Here is a 16838-nt window from a genome sequence, read left to right on the forward strand (position 1 = left end):
AATCCTGGTGCAGTCAAGAAATACTTCGCCTAAACAAAAAGAAAAAAAATCAAACAGCTCGCTAAGTTGAACACCCCAAAGGGCGACTTAGGCAAAAAGGAGCGTCTCGGTGGATTGAAAACCCGAAAGGGCGATCCAGGCAAAAGTTAGAGACATTGAAAAAAAAAGAATTTGCATCCCGCTAGATTGAACACCTCACACTGGGGCAATCTAGGCAAAAGTTAGGGATTTGGCAAGTAACTGCACCTTGACAAGACTGTGCTCTATATATTTGTCATCCGTCAGGAATTCTCGATTCGTCGTCGACTGAAGCTCTGAATACATCGAAAATTCAGAATGGTAGAGGAAAGGTCATTATGTTCAATGTAGCCCTCTCCAATATATATCACCGATTTCAAACTTGTACAGATCCATGGAGTCTCGCCCTTTGCAGACTACCATTCCATCACATCAATTTGAGCTTTTATCCAATTATTTGCATTCTTATTTGTTTCAACTCAACAAATGTTTTGCATGTTTTTAATTGATAAAGTATCATTGTTTTCAAAGTAAACAAATTTTTCAAAAAAAATTGTTCTTAAACAAAGTGAACCTTCACAATGACGGAAAGATACTTAGGAGACCCACAGTGCTCTCCCAAGGGTGGTATGATTACCAACAGGTAAGACAATTGTTCGTATCTCGAGCATGACTGTATCTTTGTCCTGCAGAACCTCGTATGGTCTCTCCTCAGTGAAGTTGCCCGATGCAGTGTTGTTTGAAGTTGTTCATCTTCATGTTCCCGGCAGTACAGATTCTTCCTCCAAATCCCTGTTAGCTCTATTGTGGGGCATCCCCAGTAGAGTACTGTTTGAGCCCTACCGTGGGGCACTCCCAGCAAGGTTGCTTTTGAAATACTTTTGTGGGGCAGTTCCCCAAGCAGAGTGTTTACTGAAGACGTTAGCGTTCGTCTCTCCAGCAGAGCAGTCTTCTCCACTCCCCGCAGGATGGTGTTGTTCCCTGATATCCCGGTTTCCAGCAGATCGCGTTTGCTCTCTGGTGTTTTTGGCCTTCCCTATGGAAGAAGAGTGATACCGGGTGGTTGATTCCCGGACCTGCGTGTTGAGCATGTCTGTTTGTCAGCATTCATCATACATTTTAGGTAGAATGTATACATGCATAATCATAGCATTCAGGTACTCATGTTGCAGCTGTCGCCGTGTATCTGTTGATGATTGCCTCCTGCTATTTGGTAATACAAATCTCCCCAGTAGATTTTCCTAGCAGAGTCGGGTGTGTCTGATCTCTCCATGTAGAGACAACCCCTTAAGCAGAAAGTGTCTATCCTTTCCTGCCATTTCCCCACTGAGATACATCCTCGTGGATGACGGTTGCTTCCGTTCCCTCCCTACACGGGATGGGTTTTCCCTATTGAGTTCTTTCCTCATTAGGATGAGTCTTGTTTCAGTCTGCCTTTTGGATCAACCCTAAATTGGCTTCCAGTTGGCTGTCTCCTGTGCTTCCCTGGGGCATAAATGAATAGTCGCTCACTAACCGGCACTCATTCATCTTATCCTCAGCGGAATTTGTTGGCCTCTACCTATGAACTGGTAGTTGTAAGTCCTATCTTTGTGGTTTTCTACCCACTAGTTGGTAGTTGTAAAATCCCACTTTCATCCCCTTGTTGGAGTTAACCCTTTGTGCTCATCCTATCGATGACTGGTTACTTTTCCGTGGTTTTCTGCCTACAAACCGGTAGATGTAATCCCCTTCTTGCAGTTGTCAGTATCCGGTTTGCGGTGTTGATATTCTTTTCCCCTCTGGATACTTGTCTTGATCAAGCAGTATTGTCCCCATTGGGTCTTCCCCTTCTTTTGGATACTTGCTCCGAGTAAGCAACTTTATCCTCTTTTGATTGGTCATCTTTGCATACCTAGTCCTGGTACCGATGCCTTTCTTTTCGGTCGATTTATCCATTTAACAACCTGCAACCCGGTTATGGATAACCTTCCATGCGAGTGTATTATCTACGTTTTGACGGCTATAGATAATATGTACTTATGATTTTCCGGTATTCAGACCGAAGGAGTTTCCGACGATCAGGTCGATGTACTCATGGCACAAGGCCAATTTTCCGGTATTCAGACCGAAGGAGTTTCCGACGATCAGGTCGATGTACTCATGGCACAAGGCCAATTTTCCGGTATTCAGACCGAAGGAGTTTCCGACGATCAGGTCGATGTACTCATGGCACAAGGCCAATTTTCCGGTATTCAGACCGAAGGAGTTTCCGACGATCAGGTCGATGTACTCATGGCACAAGGCCAATTTTCCGGTATTCAGACCGAAGGAGTTTCCGACGATCAGGTCGATGTACTCATGGCACAAGGCCAATTTTCCGGTATTCAGACCGAAGGAGTTTCCGACGATCAGGTCGATGTACTCATGGCACAAGGCCAATTTTCCGGTATTCAGACCGAAGGAGTTTCCGACGATCAGGTCGATGTACTCATGGCACAAGGCCAATTTTCCGGTATTCAGACCGAAGAAGTATTCTCCTCTCCGTTGGTGTCGATAAACGTCGAGTTTTTCCCGATCATCCGTTGATGATTTGGTTGTGTTCATTATCTCCATTACTCCTCTCCGTTGGTGTCGATAAACGTCGAGTTTTTCCTAGTCATCCGGTGATGTCTAGTTGTACCCTCCCCATGTGGATTTACCTCTCCGTTGGTTTCGATAAACGACGAGTTTTTCCCATTCGTCCGTTGACGTCTGGTTGTGTTTCTCTTATTCCCATTCATTTGTAAATGTCTGGTCGATCTTTTTGGTGTCTGTAAACATCATCTTTCGATGTCTGTAAACGTCGAGTTTTCCCATTCATCTGTAAATGTCTGGTCGATCTTTTTGGTGTCTGTAAACATCATCTTCCGATGTCTGTAAACGTCGAGTTTTCTCCCATTCATCCGTTGATGTCTGGTCGAGTCCCCCCAGTCATTCATTAATGTCTGGTTACCTCTCCGTTGGTTTCGATAAACGTCGAGTTTTTCCTGGTCGTCCCCACGTGGATTTACCTCTCCGTTGGTCTTGGTAAACGTTGAGTTTTTCCCATTTCGTCCGTTGACGGATGGTTGTATCCCTTCCAGTCATTCATTAATGTCTGGTCACCTCTCCGTTGGTCTTGGTAAACGTTGAGTTTTTTCCATTACGTCCGTTGACGTATGGTTGTATCTCTTCCAGTCATTCATTAATGTCTGGTTACCTCTCCGTTGGTCTTGGTAAACGTTGAGTTTTTCCTAGTTGTCCGTTGGCATCTAGTTGTGATTTCTTTTCCCATTCACCGTCGTTGCGATGTCTGGATGTGGCCGTACTCTTTGAAAACAAAACAAAAATACCCAGTAATAAATATCAAATCCCAGTGGACGTTTCCATTGGTGGATCTCTGTATTGTGCAAATTCTACGGTTCTTGGTATTCAATCCCTGTTTACCCTGAAAGTCTGACAGCCGTCGCTCTCATCCATTCGGGTTCCCAGCTGATTGAATAGGGGCAGCTGTAGCACCTCAAATTTGCACCTATCATTATACATACATTTTCATATTAGGCCATAGCATATCATGGTCCATTGCATAGCATTGCATTGCCTCTTTTGCCTCAAGTGCAAGCCAATCAAGGAATTAGGTCAAACTGATCAGGAGATCAGTCAGTCAAGCAAGCAAGCACAATTCCCAAGGAGCCAAGGCCCTAGGGTTGGTCCAACATGTTCACATGATTTGGGGATCCATTTGAAGTATTTTGGTCAAGGATTGGATGTTCAGAAGTCATCAGTTCATGCACAGTCGGGCAAAAAAACCCTAGACAGTCAACAGTCAGTCAAAGCAGTGGATGGTGGCCATTCTTGTGGAATTTGGGCACCATGCTCATTAATCAAGAGTTCATATGTCTTGGGACATCATTTGAAGTCAAGTTCTCAAGGAATTAGGGTTTGGAATTCACCAGAAGAGGTTCAGTCATCCAAAACCCTAGAAAAGTCAACTGTTGGTCAACTGTCCATTTAATCAGTGATTTGATGATGGGATTTGGTTTGAGAGAGTTTATTCATGGCCAAATAGTCCTCATATATCATGTCAAACACCATCATGGAAGAATTTGAAGCCAGAGCAAAAATTTCCAAAAATGGAAACTGGGCCTGTAACTGAAACTTACCAAAAATGGAAAGTTTTGATCCTCAAATTTACATCATGATACAAGCTTCAAATGAATTTTTGCCCAACATGAAAGTTGAAGATCTTGTTCTCCCATTTCCAAAAAGTCCAAGAACTCTCAATTCCCATGTGTGGTTGGCAAGTTATGATCGAATCGATTTCAGAAGATCTTGAACTTCAAAAGGCCATATCTCCCAAACCGTTTGGCCAATTTTGGTGGGGTTTTTTCCTACAAGTCACATTTGATCCCCTCTTTCCAAAAATATAAATTTCATGTGCCAAAACTTCACCAATCAAAATGGCATTTTTTGACTTATCTCATTTAAATGCAAGTTTGACCAATGTTTGACTTTTTGATTTATCATTCTTTAAACCACTTGGCCAATTGAAATAGCTCAGAAATGTCATTTAAAGTATGTTTGCAAGCTCAAATTATGCAGTACTTGCACCCATCATGTATCCATGCTTAGTTGCTTGAATTGGAAGAAAAGTACAAATTCAACCATGCTACTCCATGCTTCCACCATACCTTGCTTAGTACTCTCAAATAGCAGACCTTATGCATCATTTCTCTGTCAATTAGAACCTCATTTAGCAGCCAAAAAACCAGCAAAACAAAGGCCATACTAACTTGCTTGGAATTGGGAAGAAAGTACATGTTTGCAACAACTCCATCCCACAAAACCATGGACCATGCTTGGCACTCAAGGACAGCAGAGTATTATTTCATTTTTTCTGTCAATTGAGGACTGATAGCAGCAGCAGCCCATACTGCATACAACTCTCACTCATTGGGCATTTTTTCTAAAAATTGCAAATGCTGTCAAAAAGGACCAGCAACACAAGACAGCAGGGGTGATGGTTATTTCCTGTCATGTTACACACTACTAGCAGCCAAGCCTTGAGATTGCAAACAGAACTGATTCATTCTCTCACACTTCACTCTTGCATTTTTAAAAAAAATCTGTCAAAAGAACTTCAAAAGAAGAAAACCTTGGCCATTGCTTTTTCACATCTTTGTCATTTGCAAGCCCTAATGGCAGCCACACAAGATCACTTGGCCTAAACAGAAAACTCACTTTGGCATTTCCTTTTTCTGTCCAAAACACCAAAGAGCCAAACCCTGCCATACCATAGAGCAACATCCAACAGCAGGTACACCCTCATTTTCTGTCAAAAATGAAAACTCCTAACTAGCATTCTTAAGACACAGTTGCATAGAAAAATCACATCCTTGCATTTGCCAAAACCAGTCAAACTTCCAAAAACCTCAAGTAACCTAACCTGGCCTTGCTTGTGACAATAATCAAACCTCATTTTCTGTCATGAAAAACCAGTAGCAGCCACACAAACCATTTGGCCTAGGCAGAAAAACCATGGTGCTCTCATATGCTAAAAACTTCATTTGGTACATTCTCCAAGACCAGTCAAGAACTTCAGAAGAACAAAACCCTGGCATTGTTATTCTCACTTTCCATTCATCATAGGAAACCACTAGCTGCAGTCAAAAACAAGAATTCACTCATTCTCTCACATTCTAAAAAACCACTTTTGGCCATTTCTCAAACAACAGTCAAGAAACTCCAAAGGGGCTGAACCTTGCCTTGCCAAAACATCATTTAAACAGCATCTTGAGTCCATTCCAACCACTTTCCTCCACCTGTAAACTCTTTTTCCATTACTGTTTTCAAAGAAGCATTAGCCATGGCAGATTTGAATGGAGGCAATTCCAAGCATTCTTGAGCCAAAGCTCTTCAACCAATCAACACTTGGAAGGCTTTGCTTCATCTGTTTCACCACCAAGAGGACCACAACCAACTGTTTCTCATTCTGCTTCAAGAATAGGTAAAATTTCGACCCTCTCTATTTTAAAAATCATGAGGTGTTTTTGGTAGGTCTATCCATGCTGATTGTCATGATGCTTTTACTTTTTGAAATGGCTGCTTATTCATGAAGATATATCGTTTTGAAGTTTGGTGTTAAGATTTGTTTTTGTTCGATTCATGAGCATGTTGGTGTTCTATTGAAAATCAAGGCTGGATTCATGTTGTATGTTGTTTGATGATCACAATGGTATGGTCAATTGAGATTTCTGGGCATCTTTTAAAAATCACGATTTGGGATGGTGATGAACAGTGATAAAACCCTAATTTTCTTCAAGCTGCCCAGATTTCTTCCTCTCTTTCACGCGCGCATGGCCTTGCAATATCATCAACCAATCAAAACATTTCCTTGCAATGGCCAAAACGGCAGCGTATCATTTAGTGGCGCAAATAATTACAACTTTGCCATTCTTGCTTCATTTATTCCATTTTAATTTCATATTATTTCATTTAATCACTTAAACTTCCAAAAATCATAACTTGTCCAATTTTAATCCAATTTGAATGGGGTTTTTTGCATTGTCTTCCTCATGACCTCTACTTTTTTATCATGATTTTTCCAGAATTTTGTGATCATTGGTTTTTGTTTGGCACTAGGGTTTGTGACATGTATGCAAATATTATACACTTTGCCAAAACATTTGTGAAATGATGAGAATGTATCCAATGGCTCCCAAATTTTTTGTGCTTAAACTAGACACACTCATGGTGATTTTGGTGTAAAGTTTGTGAATTTATCATTTGTGGTTTGAGAGTTCTGATTTTTTGAATTAGGGTGTGACAATTTGTGTCACACCATTGATGACCAACTTCATGATTTTCATTACCATGCTTCTTGACCTCAAAATGGATTGAAATTTTGCATGAACCTACTCTTGTATGTCTAGTTTACATGTGAATTTTCTTGGAATCATTTGTGGCATTTCCTAATTGTTTGAGATTTTCTCCCTTGCTTGGTCATTTGTTGACTTTGTGTGACATTTATTCCTATTTCATTTGTGAAATTCTCATACTTTATTGGATGGACATGAAATTTTACATGAGATAACTAGACATCCTCATCTTTGCCATGGTTTTAGTCCCATTCATTTATCATACACCATCTCTGATTTATGATTTTTCTAAGTTGATGCATGTTTGGTTGACTTCTTTGAGCATGTTCAAAATGGCTTTGACTTTCTGATTTTCATTAACTGCCTTCCACTTGTCCAAATGAGATGAAATTTGACATGCTTACCATGCTGTGTGTTAGGATTGATCATGATTTATTTGATGATTTTTGGAAAATGTTTAGATTGCTTTTGAGTTAAGTCTTGCTGTTGACTTCTATGAGCTTCTAAATGCCATGTTTTGATTTCTTTTGTTCATGAAATGATGATGATGATTGATATGAATGTGAACCCAATTGGTTTTGTTTCTTGATTGTTTGAACATGATTTTGGATACTCACCCTTTGCTGTTTTGACTCTTTCATTCCTTTTTGACCCTAGGCTTGCCCTAGTGGTCCTGTTACTCACTTTTGAGCTTGTGTTTTCAGGTTGACCAACAAATGGCCATTGAGACCAATTCTTTTTGATTGAGCTTGCCTAAATATCATTGTCTAACATGTTTTGCTTTGTAGGTGGCTTGGCTCACATGCCTTAAGCCTTGTGCCTTGCACATTCACTTGCTTGTGTTGACTGGTTGATGTCTGTTTCTTTTTACTTTGTTTGAAGTTGCATACTAACATCTGCTTGACTGTTTCAGGCGCTTTTAGTTGCTTAGTTCCTTGTGAACTTTTTGCTTTGCTTTGCTTGTATAAGCAATTTGCATTGAGGTATGTCTCTTCTTCTTCATGTAGTCTGGAAGACCTGGCCTGTTACTCGGCCAGGCAACTGTCTGAAGTCCTCCTTAAGAGGCAATGTTTGTGACTGTTTACTTTCGTCCTTGCATAGAGTCAAAGTCCTCCTAAGTGAAGAGGCAATTGGTGGAAGGTAGGGATATGCAATCTATCCCCCACTATTCAGTGTGTCATCTGCTTTGCTCACACCACGGTGTTGATGCATTACAGATAAAAACCCAAGATCTTGTGCAAATGCACAGTTGAGTCAGTATCAAATGTGTAGAAGGGTTCCCACTTTCTGAACCCACACATTCTTGTCTTAAGCTCTCCCAGGCCAGGGATAAGAGCTGTGAAGTCTTATCTTCACTCACCTTTCATCTGCTTCACCTTAGTCTCTCAATGGCAAGGTTAAGAGCAACATTTACCCAGTTCCAGAGGTTTGTTTGTTGAGGTTGATATGACCCCTTGACTAAAACCTAACCCTTGTTTGAGCCACTTGCTTGTGTATAGTGTGTGCTATCTGTGCTTGTATGTTTGTCTGACTTGCTTCCTGTGCAAGTTAGGTTTGTTTGACTTGCTTCCTGTGCAAGTTAGGATTGTTTGACTTGCTTCCTGTGCAAGTTAGGATTGTTTGACTTGCTTCCTGTGCAAGTAGGTTTTGTTTGGCTTGCTTCCTGTGCAAGTTAGGTGTGTGTGTGGCTTGCTTCTTGTGCAAGTCATGTTTAGGATAGGCTTGCTTCCTGTGCAAGTTAGCTAGAAACCTTAACTCAGGGATGATTTTGCATGATAACATCTAGGCTCGAGTCGTAGTCTCCCTAGTTGTGTCTCCCTCTGTTATCTGGTTAGGCTAGTCCTTTATCCCTCCGTAGGGGAACTACATCGCCCTGATCTTCATACCAGATGAAGTATGTAGGCAGGAGATTGAGCTGATCTCTCCGGGCGCCCTTTTTCTTTTTGTGTGAGTTGTTTGACAGTTGCTAGGCTCGAGTGCCTGACTCCTTAGCAATTTGTTGTCTGTTTGTTTGAGTGTGTGCTTGACAGTTATAGGCTCGAGTCCCCGACTCCCTATTAACTTGTTGTGTTGTTGTGTGCTTGGAAGCAGATGTAAGTCCATCGAGTGGCAGTTAGGTTCCAGTGTGTGTGTGTTTTGGTTCGGATGTCAATGTAAGTCCAGTGATTGGCATTTGAGCTCCATGTTTGCCTCTTTGCGTGTGTTTTTGGTTCGGATGCTGACATAAGTCCAGTGATTGGCAGTCGGGCTCCACGTTTGCCTGTGTTTGTGTTTGTTTGCGTGCGTGTCAGCCGAGCTACGAATGCTCTGATTCTTCTCTCGTCCGAGAAGATACGTATGCATAGGATGCGATATCCTAGCGAGCATGTGTCGTTCCCCCGGTCCGAACTACTTCGACTCTGATGTCTATGCCTGATAGACTAAGTAGGCCCAGGGTGCGACATCCTGCCGAGTCAGTTTCAGTCAGTTGCTTGTGTCTCTTTCAGCCAGTGTGTGTGAGTATTTGAGCAGTGTTTAGCAACCATTTTCCTTCCTTTTGTGCGTGGATCCCGTAGAGTACTACGGATGCGTAGGGGTGCTAATACCTTCCCTCCGCATAACCGACTCCCGAACCCATTCTCTTTGGTCGCGAGACCATGTTCTTTCCTAGGTTTACTCTGAGCGTTTCCTTTCCCTCTTTTGGGATAAATAACGCACGGTGGCGGCTCTGTTGTTTCTTTCTTTTCCCGCCGGTTTTTCGCGTGATGCGACAATCAGGTCTGCTATTATCTTGATGAACAGACTGGAATACATGCTTAGTTATGGCAGACATGATTATAACATACAGAAGGAAAACAAACACAGGAAATTGTTAACCCAGTTCAGTCCAACATGACCTACATCTGGGGGCTACCAAGCCAGGAAGAAGATCCACTATTAGCAGTATCAATTCAGAGTTAAACTCACCCGTTTACAACTCATCACTTAATCCCTACCCAATGCAATCTATACCTAGGAACTCCTAGATAGAAACCTCCAGTTTCCATTCCTATCACTACAAATACAATGTAATGTTACCACACCTTGAACTTGCTTCACAGCTTCATTCAAGAACAAAAACACTCTTGCCTACAGGCTTCGAGTTACAAAATTCTCAGCTTTTACCACTGAGAAACATATGGTAACCTTCCCACAGATTGGGAGGTTTACCTCACACACACCCCTAAATTTTCATTCTAGGAGGCTTACAACAACTAGGTTATAATCAGCTATTTATAACCTAATCACCCAACTGGATTTGGGCCTTCAGAAATCGCAGCAGACTTGTTCTTTGCTGTTACAACTTCAGCAGAAAAATTCTGCTACAAACAAGGTCTTCAATCCTATAATCTCTCCATATATATCTCCATATTTTGAGCCTATATATCTTCTGATTGAGTCTTCAAGACCTCCACATGGGAGTTAGGATATTCACCAGATATCCTTGCTGATCCCATGACATATACTTAATTAATTAATTCAGTTTCCTACACATGTGCGATGTCACAGACCTGATGTCGTGACATCGTACATGACATGTTGGTCCAGATGTTGAATTTCTTCAACCCAACATATTAAAACAACAGAGATGATTACATTATTTGTTTTCTAAAATTACTGCCAATCCTAAGGAATCAACAGTTTTCATGGATTACGAAGCGAAGCATTGATGTGAGTGGGAGTAGTTACTATAGACGTGGACACCCATGACTTCCTAGGAAATAAGAGTGATGATGAGATTTCTGAACAAATCTCGTTGAAAATGATAATGTGTCGTAAAAAGGGTAATGATTACAATGACGTCAGCATGAGCGAAAGCATTGTAAAAAAAATACGATAAAAAACGCCACGTCTCCCTTGTTTGATCCGAATCAAAACATGGCCTTTTAGGGGGCAATTTTTTACCTTGGATTTGTTTACCTAAATATAAATGGAAAGTGAAAAATAATAAGTATGCCATGTGGAGGGTTAAAATTGAGTGCAGCCAATTGGAGGTCGAGTTGGTCCAATGTCAAAATAACTAGAGGTCGAAGAATGTTGCTAAAGCTTGAGTATGTTGGTCAGTTATCATCTGATTGAGTACTATGCAATGTTGGCCAAGGTTGGAGTTCATCATTACAATGGAAACAATGTTGACTTGAGTACTACGTATGGAAAGTGCTACAGAGTATGTTGTCGCAGCACCATCGATTATGGTGATTTCGACATAATTGAGTCAGTTCCTGGTGATTAGTAAAAGTAGTTAAGATATTTGAATTGTGTTGAAAGTGTGGGAATTGATTTGAAATAAGCGGTTACTCTAAGACACGTGGGGACTCGTTGAAGAAAACAACCACATGAGATGGAGATATGTCGTGACAGGGTTAGTCGACCGCTCGTAGGTAGTTATTTTAGATTAGTATATAAAGGGACTCATGTTCATGTTTTAAGGGGTCTGCAATTGTACTCACATTTCTGTAAACTCAAAGTATTTGCGCATTTGAGAAACGAGTGAAGAAAATGTACGTATGTGTTCCATATTTATAACTTTCAAACACTTTTACATTTAACCTTTTTTCCCGCATTAAGTTACAATTCGAGTTCACATTAAAATTCTCGTCATTTTTCTTCGTCTTGCATTTCGATTTCAGTCATTTTCATTTTCAAACCATGGTATTCTGAATATCGTTCAAAGTCACATCGTTGTTCTTCAAATATTACCCAGTGAAATGTTGTTCAAAGTTTTAGACACACATAGATATGTTTCAGGATATTTTCGAGTTTAATCCCTTAAGTATTAATAGAAACTTGTTTTGTTTACCAAATTTCCAAGTAAACAGAAGGGGGAGCTTTTTGTTGGGAGGATGTTATGTAAGTATGTTGCCATTTGCACGTAATGGTGTCAAAAGGATGGTGGGATAAAGGCATAGGCTAGAAGGTTGCGGATGATGTTATTTATAATATGAATTTTTCTTTCAGCTTTTCCAATTTAAAGGGAAGTATGGGGACACAAAAAACTAAATGATATGCAATTGAGTTCATGGAATTTTTGAAAGAGAGAATTGTCATATTCTTTCCCATTATCACATTGAAAATATTTGATTTCTCATTTAAATTGGATTTTAATATGAGCGCAAAATTGAGGAAACATAGAATGAACTTGAGATTTATTATGTAATTAAAAAGTCCATAGAAAAATATGTTAAATCATATAAAAATAACACATAATAACGGTGTCCCCTGAACTAAGAACAAGTGATGTCCAAATATCACTATGGACAATATCAAAAGGAATTAAAGTATAAGACAAAGAATTAGAACAAGGAAATTTTATTTGTTTCCCAAGTTGACAAGAGTGACAAAAGAAATTGTTTTGAAACTTATTACATGTAAGAAAATTATTTTGGTGTGTAGAATTTAAGACATTAGCTCTAGGGTGTCCTAAATGGTTGTGCCATACTTCATTAGATAATGTGGCAAAGGTAGATGGTGGTTGAGTTGTAGAGTAAGGTCTGGCGGTAAGTGGGTAGAGGCCGTCATGGATGTTACATCTCATTAAATGCATTCATGTCTAAAAATCCTTCATAGAAAAACGAAAAGGGTCAAATTCACTGGAAACATCATTATCAATGGTAAATTTTCTAACAAAGACATGCTTTTTTTATTAGTTTAGGGGTATTTAATAGATTGTGAAAATTGAAAGAGTATGGAAAGGTAGGTAATGATGCATGTCCATAACCAATAACCAAAATATTGTAACCACTACCAACAGTAATGTTGTTGCTCGTATTGAAATGAGACATTAGATTACCTCTATTCTCCATCATATGCGATGTAACTCTAGTGTCCATATACAATTGATCATCTGGAGGAGAAATAGAGAATGTATGCATAGAAACCTGTATTCCTATTGGAGCATACTAAGAGAATCCCTAGTGACTATCCTGGTATGGTAAAATGGTCGTTACATGAGCCTGATAATTTGGCTTTTACCCAAGATTACTAGCTTGCTTATCCGATATTCCAGTTTCCGGTTACAGACATGCGGAGTGGACCAAGGCTACTGCCATGGTGGAAAACTCCACTACTGATTCTGGTTGAGATATGATGGATATGACCTTTGATTCTGTTGATGTGGGTTAGGTGGTAAAGTCCACTATAGATGTTGAGAGCGACCATCACAACATCCATTGTTTTGTCCTCTTCCATGGTAGTCACGACCATTAACTTCTTACCCACAATTGCTATTACCTCCACCACGGTTGGTGCGGTTGGAAGGAGTGGGATACGATGAATCGGTGTGTGAGGCGATAAAGGCAACACTGTACGTGGTGTTGTCTTACATTTTCACTCTGGTTGTTTATTTTAAGATACTCATGGATTGTGCTTTATAAAAGAGTGGAAGAGAATTATTGTGAGGAATTTGCGACCCTACAATAACATATGTATCTTTTAGGTCTGAGATGAGTTGAAGAACACGGCGTTCATTGGATACAAGAGCCCTGACATTAGATAGTTGGTCGGAGAGGGACTTGAGATGATGACAATGAGAGGATGCACCATAGAGTCGTCCCATATGCGCGTGTGAAAACTCTTTCTCTGGGTAAATAGCCCTAAAAGTTTTGTTGTCATAGAATATGTCAAACAGCCTATTCGAAGCAAGTCATATAATAGAGTTATGTTCAATAATGGTATTGATAAGGTCATTAGAAATCATGTTATAAGTCCATTGTAACACGAAGACATTAAGGCGAAGCCATAGTTCAAGATCAATGTCTTCGAGTGAGGGAGTTGCAAGTTCCGTAAAGGGGGGAAGGTTGGATTATATGATCAAGAACTTGATAGACACGAACATGAATTTTGAATAATTTGTACCATGTATTATATTGTCCTTTTTTATACTCAATGTGATTTTGATGAAATTTGTGATATTGAGAACATTTAGAGCATGATGAATATGAGTATGTGTGAGAGGAATGGGAAGATGCGATTGAACCATGGAATTATTGTTACTGGAGTGGGTGAGAGAAGTGTTATTACTTTTGTCAACCATGGGATATAGGAAGGGAGGAATATGCGATTGAGAAGGAGGAAAAGGCGATTTAGAGATTAGGGTTAGGGTGAAGGGCGACACTAATATTTAGTGGGAGAGATCAATATTGAAGCTTATTGATACCATGATAGAGGCATGAATATTGCTTGTCTTTTTCATTGATATGGGTACCATATATATACATCAGATGTATCCCTAATAATCCTAAATAAAATATTCAATAATTATTTACAATAAACTCTAATAATATCCTTTATATTTACATAGTTTAATAATATAAACTAAAATTTCTCTCTCTATCTTATAACTTACAAAATAATTTGTGCATAGCTTGCAAAGAGATTTTTGCATACCCATCCACAATTATCTAAAACACAACTTTATCTCTCAATTGAAACTTGAAGAAAAACTTTTTCTTGTGTTTAATTCATGAATTTTTGAATAAGCGTGCATGAAATTCGTTCTTAAACTCACCACCTTCTACCTCTAGAAAAAACATATTATGTGTGTTTTGATTTCAACATTAAGAGTGGGTGTGAAGATACAATATTGGGAGGTTCATTAGTGTTCTAATGTCTTGTGAAGATTTGTTTTCAAATTGAAAATTCAGTTTGTTTTTAGTTGTTCTAGAGATTGATATCCACTGAATAAAAAGAAAAGATTCTTCTTTAAAAGGAAAATTTGATAGGATCGAATGAAGATCGTTGCATACGAAATGTTGGTGTTTCTAGTTCCTATGGTAATTCAAAGACCCAGACAGGGGAATTTCAGCAGGATCGAGTATAAGTTGTTACAAATGAAATCTTGGAGTGCTTTGATTCTGAGAGGGTGAATTGATTCAAGGTCGAGTGAAGATCTTGAGGAATTGCAGTCTATTAAGTTGTGTACAACATAAGAAGAATAAGGATTTAGATATGATTTGCTTAGAAGTTAATTTAAGTTTTCAATTTATCTGTGATTATTTGTTGAATCAAAAGACATTTTTTATTTTCAAATTAGTGGAATACTAATGAATTTTAAATGGTTCGCCATTGGAGATTGGACTAGCTTTAAGCGAGGATGACGCACCAAACTAGTATAAATAGAGGTGTACAGTTCTTTATATTCCTCTCTTTTAATTTATGCATAATTTGCATGTTCTTAGGTTGTTTATCGCTTTATAGTATTGTACAATTTTAAGACTTTATTAATTTCCCTATAAGTTGACAAAATCCTATTGTGTTTCCACGTCATCAGGTAGGCGTTACACCTTATCGAAAAGGCAACTTGGAAAAGGACTCCTCACCTAGTCATCTAGAAACGACTTCATAGTTTTTTTGAGGTAGGCAGATATGATGGGTTCCCCATCATTTTTTCCTTTTGCCTTTCCCAACAACCCGCCAACATGGATCTTGGGGTCGTCTGACTACGTCTCACCATGAACGACCTTTTGTCAGGCGTCTAGGACTTTCTTTTGCTCAACAGTTAATGGCCATATGTTGCAAACACAAAAGGAGAGTATAGATTAAAAGACAACACAAATATTATGGAAGCCTTAAACAATTTCTACACTTATGTACGTAGTCACTGATCTTTTTGTCGACATTTTCCCTCTTATTAAATTCAACCGTTGTCCTGTAACTCATTATCCAAAACTCGTTTATGATGTCCATGACTCTCTTCTCAGTAACGGTAAGGAAGTCATAATTAAATCCATTTATCATAATCGGGTCCTCCGACTAGTAAAAATGAAATCAGTATTCCCCATCATCAGTGTACATCACCATGGAGCAACCACCATTTGTCCTCACGAACACGAACACACCCTTCTAGTTCTTATAGCGGTTCAATTGGGGGTAAAAAGAACTCGGTGTGGCAGGGCACTCACGGTGATCCATTTGTCCCTACTGGTAAATTCATATCATAAAAGGAGAAAAACAGACCCACAATAAGGGTGAACTCTAATTTCATACACTGGATTTTGAACGTCCTGATGAGCACCCGTTCATTAAGAGATATTTGACATGGGCGACGTTGATTGTGGTGAGTATCTCAATGTCGAATGTCGTAAAGGGGATTAGTACCCCTAAGTCTTGGATCACTAGGGTGTACATATAGAAGAAGTCGCCATCTGAGTCTTTAAGGGGCATCATGCACACTCTTTCTCCCTTGGAGCATGGCTCCGAGATAAAGTCATCCTCATCTCCCATTCTGGACAGATTCAGATCTTCACAAAAGGCATATTCACCTTTCTTTGTTTAGTGTAAGTCAAATCATAGTCTTCAACCCTTGATTTCTTGGAGGAAGTAGATGTCATTAGTAGCTTTGTGGTGCATGAGAAAATATAAGGGAAAATGGAGTCACTATCACTATCACTATCACTCATAATATGGTTATCAGAGCTCAAAGTGCTTTCATAAGTCCCAAACAACCCAATTTGTAACAACATATAGTCAATTGATCCATTCGCTCGCTCAATATTCCTCAAATAACACAAATACATCTCAATCTACTCTATATTATTTGATTATTATATACATTACTGGTCCCATCTAATTCCCTAACAATTTCCATAACTAAAAAGGAAAAATGTGAAGAGAAATAAAAAGGTGTATACCTATGGGTGAACGGGAGAAAAAATATTGAATTTGGAGAAGACGAACAACATGTTCAGATGAATGAGAATATGAAAGTGTGCTTGAAATAAAGTGGAACTACCCCTTTTATAGAGGCGTTGTCTACGAAGAATAGGCAACAATAGCCTATCTAACTATGTCAACGGTGTCTTTCCACACCTTGACACGTGTAAGGTCCTTAGTCGTTTTACCTTCCCTAGAAAGTTACATCATTATGAGCATTTAATGTTGTATGTGTTGTAGACAATGACGTTTGAGAGACTCGCGCGCAGGCTT

The sequence above is a fragment of the Lathyrus oleraceus genome, chromosome 5, assembly GCF_024323335.1.
Source record: "Lathyrus oleraceus cultivar Zhongwan6 chromosome 5, CAAS_Psat_ZW6_1.0, whole genome shotgun sequence".
Lineage (NCBI taxonomy): Eukaryota > Viridiplantae > Streptophyta > Magnoliopsida > Fabales > Fabaceae > Lathyrus > Lathyrus oleraceus.